This window comes from Brachyhypopomus gauderio, unplaced genomic scaffold (assembly GCF_052324685.1).
Source record: "Brachyhypopomus gauderio isolate BG-103 unplaced genomic scaffold, BGAUD_0.2 sc259, whole genome shotgun sequence".
Classification (NCBI taxonomy): domain Eukaryota; kingdom Metazoa; phylum Chordata; class Actinopteri; order Gymnotiformes; family Hypopomidae; genus Brachyhypopomus; species Brachyhypopomus gauderio.
Window position 1 is genome coordinate 1 of NW_027507080.1, and position 11434 is coordinate 11434.

General features: G+C 42.9%; 1 long non-coding RNA gene across 1 annotated transcript; it reads left to right on the forward strand.

The window, feature by feature from the left end:
- The first annotated feature begins 8 nt into the window (after positions 1-8).
- Positions 9-11191, forward strand: LOC143504317 (uncharacterized). Its single transcript, XR_013127533.1, has 2 exons — positions 9-2086; positions 2277-11191. It is a non-coding gene; the product is annotated as an uncharacterized LOC143504317 (long non-coding RNA).
- The last annotated feature ends 243 nt before the right edge of the window (positions 11192-11434 follow it).

Below are 11434 nucleotides of genomic sequence, written 5' to 3' on the forward strand. Positions count from 1 at the left end.
AAGGCGTCAGGGTGCTGTGTCTGTAGCGCTGCGACGGTGGAGTGGATGACGTCACACGCTGCCTGCGCGTCCGCCCGGGGTGGAATGTAAACACACACAAAGATGGCGTGTGAGAGCTCCCGCGGCATGTAATATGGTCTGAGGCTCACCGCTAACAGTTCTATGTCCCGACAGCAGATAACCTCCTTCACGTTTACATGACCGGGGTTGCACCACCTGGTGTTGATAAAAAGCGCAAGCCCCCCACCTTTGCGTTTCCCGCTGAGTTTTGGGTCCCTGTCCGCTCGCACCGTAGAGAATCCAGGTAGCTCCACGTTAGCGTCCGGGGTGTCAGGGGTGAGCCAGGTCTCGGTGAAACACAGCACACTGCACTCCCTGTAGAGCTTCTGGGTCTTCACCAGACTAGCCAGCTCATCGGTTTTGTTGGTCAGCGAGTTGACATTCCCCATAACCACCGACGGGACCGAGGGTTTGAATCTCCACCGCTTCTCCGTCTTCTTAGCCTTTAGCTTAGCCTTTAGCTTAGCACCGGCTCTGCAGCCCCGATACTTCCGCCTCAGCTCCCCCGGGATTGTTAGGACAATGCCCCCGCGTCCCATGGGACGGAGGCTCAGCAGTTGTTCCCGGGAATAGAATCGAAACTCTATGCTGCACTCCATACCACTCTGAAAATATATTATAATATCCTTAGGATATAAATAAGATGCACTATGGTCATGCGTAAAAGCCTAAGTCAATAAATAAAGTTTAAAGAAAAACTCGAGAAAAAAACAAAGCACACAAGACGGAGCTACTGGAAAAGGCAGCCACTCGCGGCGGCGCCGGAAGACGAATCAAATATTATTATAATAAATTTTATTTTATAAATAAAATAAATATTATAAATATTATTATAAAGAATATTTACATTTACATCATTTGGCAGACGCCCTTATCCAGAGCGACTTACATTTTAATCTCATTTTTTATACAAGTGAGCAATTGAGGGTTAAGGGCCTTGCTCAGGGGCACCTCAGTCATGGCCTCAGGTCTGGGAATCAAACCTGCGACCCTCCGGTCACAAGACCAGTTCCCTACCACCAGGCCATGACTGCCCTATTATTAAAATATTAAAATAAATGAAACTATTAATAATGAAAACTTGAGGAGCTCCACAAAGCTCCATTGATAATGTACAGACTGGTGGAAAGATCTGGAGAATTTAGACATAACATGAACACAGGCAGATAATGAAAGGGCCTCTACATGCTGCTGGATGAACTGTGGATGTAGGATGACACTGTAAAAGGCCTCATTTGATAAAGGTCCAGATCAGAGGATCTTTAAACAGATAGAACTTTTACATTTGGACCTAATACATATATAATGTGTATATGAATGTGTATATGAATGTGTATATGAATATGAATGACTGGGGTGTGAAGTCATGATGATTGGACATAATGGTGGAATCTAAAGTAGATATGTAAATAGAGTAGGAGGGGCAATGTGTATTTCCTCTGATCCCTCGCATTTAAACTGCATTTAACTGCTTTGAGTTGTGCTATGTCTATGATGGAAATGGACATTAAAGTCGACCCAGCACCACCTTCTGTGTCTGCTGCATCTGTCACCTCGTTACAGAATATACCGTATGAATAAACATTAGTGCTCCTCTGAGCCCTGGAGACTTTCATGTTGGGGGGAGACTCAACTGTACACCAACGTTGATCTACAATAAAGTGGGACCTGTTATTCTCATCAAGTGATCTTGGAGTCTGTCTTCTTTATTTTATTACTCTGTTCTTTATTTGTTTAAGGATAATTCAGTGGTACTAGCTTTAATGTGGGACTAAGGAACCACAAATATTTACTCGCTCCACACATACGCAAGAACTGAGAAGGGAGAGAAAGAGGAAAATGTGGAAAATGAAGACTTAAAATACTTTGTCTGATTAAAGAATCTGTGTGTAATGTGTCACTCACTGTGGGTCAGGGGTCACAGGCCCACTGCTGAAGGCAAGAGGCTGATGCATGGACCAGTCACTCTTCATAGACACACAGCTGGGTACTGGAGATGATTCACTCTTCATAGACACACAGCTGGGTACTGGAGATGATTCACTCTTCATAGACACACAGCTGAGTACTTGAGATGATTCACTCTTCATTAACACACAGCTGGGTACTGGAGATGCTGCTCTCTTCACCCTGATGAAGATGAGGAAAGTGTTGAGTAATTATGTTCTTCACTACATCTCATTTATCCTGAATATTCCCTCTTCCTGTTTCCTCAGATTAAGTGTTGATGTAAAGCTCCTCACTTTGGGTCAGAGGTTCCTCCTCCACTGCTGGAGTTATGAGGCTCTATCATGGAGTTGTTCCTCTTCACACACACACAGCTGGACACTGGAGATGCTGCTCTCTGCTCCCTGTCAACAGTTCATCATAAAGAGGAGGAGCAGGACACTGACACACTGATTACAATGAACCTGATGTCACTGCAGTGTGACTCTGCAACCAAACACAAGCCCAGTAACACTTGTGAAGGAAATATTGATTATATTCATGTGTGATTCATGTTAATCATGTCCATGCAGACACTATAGCATGGTCTGTGTGAAAAGTACTGCTTAGTAATTAACTGTAACCATATTGAAGATGTTTTTCTGTAAGACTGAAGTTTTCTGTGCAGCAGCAGAGTTGGTGATAATATTGCTTATCCGTTTCTAAGCAAAATTCTTAATGCTTATTCTCTTTTAGCAAAAATGATTTCAGTAAATTAGCCATTTTAACTGAGTGTATAGATGCTATAAAGATCTAGATGAACTGCAACTTTCTTAAGCTGAACCAAGATAAAACGGAGGTTCTGGTTGTGGTTTCTGATAAAATCCCTAGGGAGGTAGAGGTGGCTCTTGGTTCTCTCACATCAAGAGTAAATGCTCTTCCTAGAAATCTTGGAGTTATCTTTGACCCTCAGCTACAACTCAATGAACACATCAAAAAGCTTATTCAGTCATGCTTTTTTCAGCTTAGGAACATTGCAAAAATCAAGCATATTCTATCATTTCAGGACTTGGAGACAATCATACATACATTTGTGTCTTCGTGCATAGACTATTGCAATGCCTTGTACACTTGCCTTAGCCAAGGATCTTTGGCAAAGCTTCAGATGGTGCAGAACGCAGCTGCACGGCTTTTAACCAGAACAAGACGTAGGGAACACATCACTCCAGTGTTGGCCTCCCTGCACTGGTTGCCAGTGAAGTGGAGAGTGGATTTTAAGGTGCTTGTTTTAACGTATAAGGCTTTACATGGTGAGACGCCAGAGTATATTTGTGAGTTATTAGTTCCCCATTCCACTTCAAGGTCACTGAGATCTACAGACAAAGGGCTTCTGATGGTGCTGAGAACAAAACTCAAGCAAAAGGGTGACCGTGCATTCCCGTGTATGCACCTAAACTCTGGAATAGTCTTCCTGTAAACATCAGATTTACAGATTCCATATCATCTTTTAAAAAACTGTTGAAAACCCATTTTTATTCCCAAGCCTTTGAAACAGTGTTAATTTCGTTGACGAATAATTTTCGTCATAGTTTTCGTCAACGAACCTTTTTTCATGACGAAAACGAGACGATAACTAAATTAAAACTATACGAAGGGATAAAAACGATGACGAAATTAAAGGACATTTTCGTCAACGAATAAAAACGAGACGAAAATATTGGCCAGCGACGACATTCAATCAGACCTGATTTATTTTTGTGAAAGGTAGGGATAAGTTAAGAAGAGATCCAACCGTAACTACTTTAGCGTACACGGAGAGGCGGGACAAACCGGGTAACCATCCAATCAGAACTAACGTCTTCACATCGCGCAGAACCCGTTAGGACAAAACTAGCCCGTGAACTGTGGTCACTCATGAAATTAAACTCGACGTTAACTCGACAATGTCAGCAGGGAGATAGATGAGCGGCGATATATGGACACATTTCTCCTTTGACTTTGAGAAAAACAAGATGCTGTGTAAACCATGAGGAATGATGATGTCGGGACAAATACGACAAATGAAACGACATCTGCGGGCTATGGCATTGTTTTACGGCGCACAGTTTTATATAGAATCTAATATGCATTGTTCATAAACTCCATATGTTTTCAGGTAGAGCGGACCTACTGGTCATCAATGTTTTGTTATTGTTATGCTCAATAACTATAAGTTCAGGTCAATAGAGTTGTTTGGAAATTTGTTTTTGTATATATTGCACATACAAAAAATAATATTCTGTAACTGGTTAATAAATGTTTCATTTTGTGCAAGTGTATATAATGACTACTACACCATTTATATTTTAGTCAACTAAATTATTTTGATATTATTCGACTAAATTCTAATGATAATTAGTCGACTAAAACTAGACTAAGACTAAAAACAAATCAATGACTAAATTATGACTAAAACTAAATTACATTTTAGTCAAAAGACTAAGACTAAAACTAAATCAAAAATTTCTGTCAAAATTAACACTGCTTTGAAACAGTCCACAATTAAACTTTGAGCCTGGCGGTTTTGCTTAGTTGTACTTAATTTGTGTTACATACCTATTTTAAGTCCTTTTATGTTTTTATATGTTATGCATTTTATGTACAATTTTTATGTTTTTATTGACATTTTTCATTTTTGTATTTTATTTTAGAGTTGTAAAGCACTATATATAAAGTGCTATATAAATAAATTTACATTTACATTTACAAGCACCCAAGGTTGAATCCCAGGGAAACTGACAACTGCTCCTTGGAAGCAGGCATCAATAGTTTTTTCTACACACACACACTTTGACTATAAGAATCTGGACTGAGAGAGACAGTTCAGAGTTACTGCATGAAGCGTAAGCTTCACATCATACTTTTATACTTTTATATTTTGTAACTCTCTTGCTATCAAATAAATACTGCATAATATATTATAAGACCTCGAATTCTGTGCCATCAATTCCACCACAGAATTTGGCGTAGCCGGCAGGATGAGCGAGGATCGTAGCGGAGGAATTAACTGAAGCTCACCGAGGACGCTCCTCAGTCTGGGACTGAGCTGGATGACGGGAACCCCACAAGCTAAAGGGAAAGTACCGCCAGGGTGTAGCTGAAAGTTCTGACCTCGCTGACGACTCCCGCCTCATCCAACGAACAAAAAGAACGTGGTGGTGGCACGCAATCGTAAGTGAATAAAAAAAACTTGTTTGTAGTTTTCCACGGAATAGGCGTCCCTGCCTGCATTGAAATAGGAAAAGAATATTACTCTGGGAGTAATAAAGAGCCTATTAAGAGAATAGGCCTATTTAGACGCCTAACTAGAGAAAAGGTCGTTCTTGTAGACGTACATTAACGTATAAGGACCCGGGTCGATTCAGTGCGAGGCTATAGGATGGACCTATTCACGGCCATTGTTGGAACTAAATTGAGATCCAATTTATGTTAAGCAGTAAATAAGTGTTTTTGATAGCAATTTGTATTTTTAATAGCAATTTGTATTTTGATTATTTAAAGGATGGGTTTAAGTAACAGTAAAAAAATATGCCTTTGATGTCAGCCAACATCCCAATAGCATTTTTGAACAGATGAATAGACTTTATGGTACTGACTGCTGCAAACATGTTCCATACTAGATAGAAAATTGTGGGTTTGCGCCAAGTGGCTCACTGAGTGTGGTGTATTTGGGAAAGTTGATACAAAGGGTTCAAGAGAGACCTAAAAAGGATAATAAGAAAGCATTTTGATGACAATAAAGAAGATATGTTGCACAAGGCAAAGTGTTGGTTACAGGAGGCTCAAAAAAGAGCTAATATGCAAAAGAAGGTTAGGCAGGTAGGGCTTGGAGAAAATACTAATACGGTGTCCCAGTGTGTCTCCTTAGCTGATCCTGACCTCGATGCCACCCCAACGAGATGTCGCCCACCACCCGGAGTACCTGGGGGAGAGGGAGCTGCTGCAGCTGCACCACTCCCACACCCGCCTCACAACAGATACCCACCGTTGTGGATACCCGCCGCCAATCAGGCAGCCCACCAGATGATGATAACCACGCCCGAACCAGTGGTCACACAGTTCCCGATGGTAGAAGTCTCCGGCCCGGACAGAGTTATCATGGTGCACAGACACTGGACTTCTGATGACATCATGAAAGCAGCCGAGGGTATGGGCAAACCATCTGACATAGGAGGACGGCGCTTTGGAGAAGAACTTGTGGCTTTTGTTCGGTCCTGTAGACCGACCCAATCAGAACTGAAACGTACTGGTGGTCAAACTCGGACCTCAGTTCAACAAGATCGACCGTGACTGGAATCCAGGTGATGTCCGTCTCCACCTTCCTGAGTGGGATGCCCCTGATGGAGGGGGAGCTGATCTGAACGGACCATACAGAGACATGATAAGACGTCTGGTGGAAAGAGTGGAAGCTGCCTATCCAGTCTCCGTCAACACAGACAAGATAGCAGTTTGCAAACAAGAAGATGGAGAGTCTATCAGTGACGTCCTCGTTCGACTGACCAGAGTCCATACAGACCACTGCAGAATCGAAGCACCAGCACAACGTGCCAACGGCCCGGCAGACGTCGGCTCGTGGGAAGCCCATCTGAGAAACAGTTTCCTGGAGAACATGAAAAAAGACATCAGCGACCTCATCAGAGCCAACTGCATTGCATACAACAGAGCTCCTCTGTCGGTGATAGAAGATCACTCTAAACACCACGAGGCACAGCTCATAAATAAGGAGAAGAAGAAAACTCAGAAACAGAGCGACATACAGCAGCAAGCTATGCTGACTATGGTCCAGACCAGCCAAGATTACATCAGTAGCAGAGGAAGAGGCCGAGGCAGAGGCGGAGAAGATGGAGGAGGTGGTGGACAGAGAAACAAAGACAAAGACGCATGCTACAATTGCGGCAAACAAGGACATTTTGATAGAGACTGTCCAGAGTCCAAAGATGGCCATCTGACCACTGAGGAAAGAGGCCAGGACTGACGGGCGGCGGGGAGGCAGGACAGCGACGGGCCACTGAGGGTAGAATACAGCAAAAGGAAAGTACCAAATTTAGATTACTCTTTTGTCCAGCTAATTAGTAAAAACCCAGCAGCACTCCCACAGGTAGAAATAATGGTTGAAAAACGAAAACTTTGAGCAACAGTGGAGCTCAAAGTGGAGCAACACACTCCGTTATAATGGCTGACCAGATAAATTGTGAAATGAAGCATGATAAAACTGTCAGAGTAATGGGTGTGGGAGGGCTAACTGTCTTAGAGAGAGTGTCTGTGTTTATACAGTGTAATGTAGATAATAATGATTTGAACATAGCTTCCTGATCTCCGCTACGTGCCCAGCTAATGTAATGTTTTGAGATTTGATGTGTAAATTGCAATACACACTCCAAAGTGGCCAGAATGGGCTATTTTTGTTTTGGGGAGAGCCCCAATTAATTCAATTGGCATCAGGACAACCAGGTTATGCCTATAAATGGCAGTACAGGGGCACCGAAGGGGGAATCAGAAAGCATTTCATGGCATACATGACTTATGTGTTACCAGCAGATTTTTCACATTAAACCAAGTGACACATTTCATTGCACAAACATATCTGACGGACCAGATACAGAGTATGAGACCAGGTTCTATGCAGAGCTGCATGACTTAATGACCATGACTGACTTGAACGACACATGGGCAGCAGGCCTAGTGAGATTGAGTGAAGGACAAATGAATCTCTATTGTGTTCCATGGGCCACGCCCCACATATCACTACCTAACACACTGGAATTATTTGACCAAAATGACAAAACACAAACAAAGGCCATACCTATGACCCTCCTGCCAGCGAAAGAATTAGAATTGGCAAAAGTTCCGCAAGCTCTGTTGGTTAAGGGAAAGAACGATGTGGGCCTCATTAAAAGATGTGTGCATCGTTCCCAAATCTGATTACAGACCCAAACAACACCCATACCCATTGAAACCTGAAGCCATGAAAGGCATCAGGTCCGTTTTCCAATAACTACGAGAGGCTGGCGTGATAGTGCCATGCAAAACCTCACCAGTAAGAATTCCCAGTTTTCCCAGTTAAGAAGCCAGGGCGAGAGGAATGGAGGTTTGTTCCGGATTTGCAAGCTGTCAAGTGGCAGCACACCCTAGATCCCCAGAAGTCCCAAATCCTTACACCATTCTCTCTCAGGTTCCCCCAGACAGCTAGTGGTTCAGTGTAGTGGATCTTGCCAATGCATTTTTCTTTTTTTTTTTTTAGCATTCCAGTTCATCCAGATAGCCAGATTGGTTTGCCTTTTCAGAAATGAATGAATGTTTCAATTTATATAGCGCCTTATCTAGATACCCAAGGCACTTTACAATTGTTAACACAGCTACGTTACAGACAACCAATCACACACCGGCGAGAAGCGGCAGCCAATTGCGCACAGCGTACTCTCTACCGGGATCCACAGCCCCCTGGGGGACTGAATGGGGTGCAGGAAGGGGAGAGAGGACAGACCCTAGTGGCAGAGCACCATCCACCACTGGGCACACAAGCACACACACATTCATGCACACACACTCAGACAACAACTTGTTTTTATTGAACAGAGAGAGACACAGACACACACTCAGGGAGAGACACAGACTTAGGGAGAATTTTGTCTGGGACTGCCAATTTTACATAACCTCCATGTTTTTGGACTGTGGGAGGAAACCGGAGATCCCGGAGGAAACCCACGCAGACACGGGAAGAACATGGAAACTCCACTCAGATAGGGACTTGAACCCAAGACCCCAGTGCTGAGAGGCAAACGTGCTAACCACCAAGCCACCATGCTGCCTATGCTGAAATAAAAAATAAAAAAAAATACACATTCACTAGATTATGTCAAGGTTACTTTGAATCACCCACCATTTACAATGCTGCACTACATGTGAGATTAGAAACATTTGAACTTCCAGAGGGAACAGCTTTATTTCAAAATACGAATGATCTCTTAGTTTGTGCTCCAAACAGAGACCTTTGCAGACAGGCCACAGTGGCACTGCTAAATCATTTAGCAGAGGAAGGCCACAAGGCATCCAAATCAAAGTTGCAATACTGCAGAGAGAAAGTAAACACGAGAAAGGACACGTTATCTCACAACAAACCATACTCAAGCTTCCCAAACTGCGAACTAAGAAACAACTGTTATCATTTCTTGGCATGTGTTCATATTGTCGCACCTTTATTTTCTCCTATACAGAGAACGAGGGGCCCCTCAGATAACTGATTCCCACCAAAGGATCCAGCACTTCAACATTTGAGTTGACTCCCGAGGGGGAGGCAGCTATTCAGCTCAGGCAGCTGAGCTAGTAGCCCTCACCAAGGCCAAATTGGCCCAAGGGAAAACAGTGAATATCTGTACAGACTCCAGATATGCTTGGGGAGTAGTGTACGATTTTGGCGCCATATAGAAAGACAGAGATTTCCTAACTAGTTCTGGCAGCAAAATTAAGAACCACAAACTAGTAGCGCAACTACTAGATGCTGTCCAGCTACCAGCACAAGTAGCAATCATTAAATGCGCAGCGCACACCTCATCCCAAGATGAGGCAGCGAGAGGTAATGCTTTTACAGATGCCACTGCAAAAGCCACAGCGCATGCGACGCCTAACTTACAAGCCACCCAACAAGAACATGCTTCCACCCCAATAACTACAATTGATATCCAACAAATGGCCTCCTCAGAGGAGAAGGCCCAGTGGAAACGGGCGGACTGTGTTAAAACAGGAGGCGTAAGGGTACACCCTGATACTGCTAGACCTTGCCTACCAAAGGCTTACATGCGAGGCCTAGTTAGGATTGCTCATGGGAGGAGTCACATGAGCAAAGGGGGAATAGACCAGGTATCACTACTTATACTCAAAGGTTTTGTTAAAAATGTTTGATCTGTACACAGAACTCCACTAGAAGAGACACTAACACAATACCAGCCCCATCAGGACACCTGACAGAACCGTTTCAAAATTGGCAAATAGACTTTGTGAAACTAACACCATCTGAAGGAAAGAAGTTCCTTCTAGTATGTGTATGCATGTTCAGAATTGGGTGGAAGCTTTTCCAACAGGGAAACAGGACAGTGATGCGGTTTCTAAGGTGTTCCTGAGAGAGATCATTCCCCGGTGGGGTCTGCCACAGAGAATTTCCAGTGATAACGGGGCACCCTTTGTCCACGCAGGACTTCAAAATCAGACTAAATATGTAGGTATAGACATGCGCAAGCATTACAGCTACCACCCTGCAGGCGCAGTGCAAAGAGCAAACTGCACAATAAAAGCAGGTCTTGTCAAGACCAGCCAGGAAACAGGGATGTTCTGGACAAAATGTTTGCCATTAGTGTTGTGGCAGTGTAAGACCAAACCACAAGCTAAGACAGAGCTGTCAGCATTTGAAATTGTCTTTGGCAGGCCTCCCAACACAGGTCTCGGACCCGCAGAGCTGGAGATGCACCTGTTGAATGAACAACTAATTCAAAAGTTTGTCTTTGTACAAGTCTATGTACTGTGTCTAAGCAGGTGAAAGCAGTGTTGCTAGAACCAGCAGACCATCTGCTCCACTCCTTCATTCCTGGCGACTGGGTTGCAGAACCAGATGATTCCTAAAGCTTTCTGAAAGAATGACTACTTGATATTGATTATATTCATGTGTGATTCATGTTAATCATGTCCATGCAGACACTATAGCATGGTCTGTGTGAAAAGTACTGCTTAGTAATTAACTGTAACCATATTAAAGATGTTTTTCTGTAAGACTGAAGTTTTCTGTGCAGCAGCAGAGTTGGTGATAATATTGCTTATCCGTTTCTAAGCACCCAAGGTTGAATCCCAGGGAAACTGATAACTGCTCCTGGGAAGCAGCATCCTTAGTTTTTTCTACACACACACTTTGACTATAAGAATCTGGACTGAGAGAGACAGTTCAGAGTTACTGCATGAAGCGTAAGCTTCACATCATACTTTTATACTTTTATATTTTGTAACTCTCTTGCTATCAAATAAATACTGCTTAATATATTATAAGACCTCGAATTCTGTGCCATCAATTCCACCACACACTACAGGAAAAGGACATTTTAACATATTAGTTCATTACGTTTTCCTGTTTCTGTAACTGTTGTATAGTGTTGTATATAAATTAAACATTCATTCATTCATATGTACTTGAATGCTTACTTGACTGACATGTTACACTATCACCATCTCTTGGTAACCAGTATCACTCTTTTTTAGCTAATGTTCCACTTAGATGTTCCAGTTCAGAACGAATAAAGTGTGATTTAAAGCCCAAGACATTCCTTTCAATGGGACAAAATCTAGTCTATTCAGTGACTAAATGAGAAAAACATCAGCTGGGAAACGTTAGAATCTTTACAGATTCAGCTGAAAAATCTTAAAATCG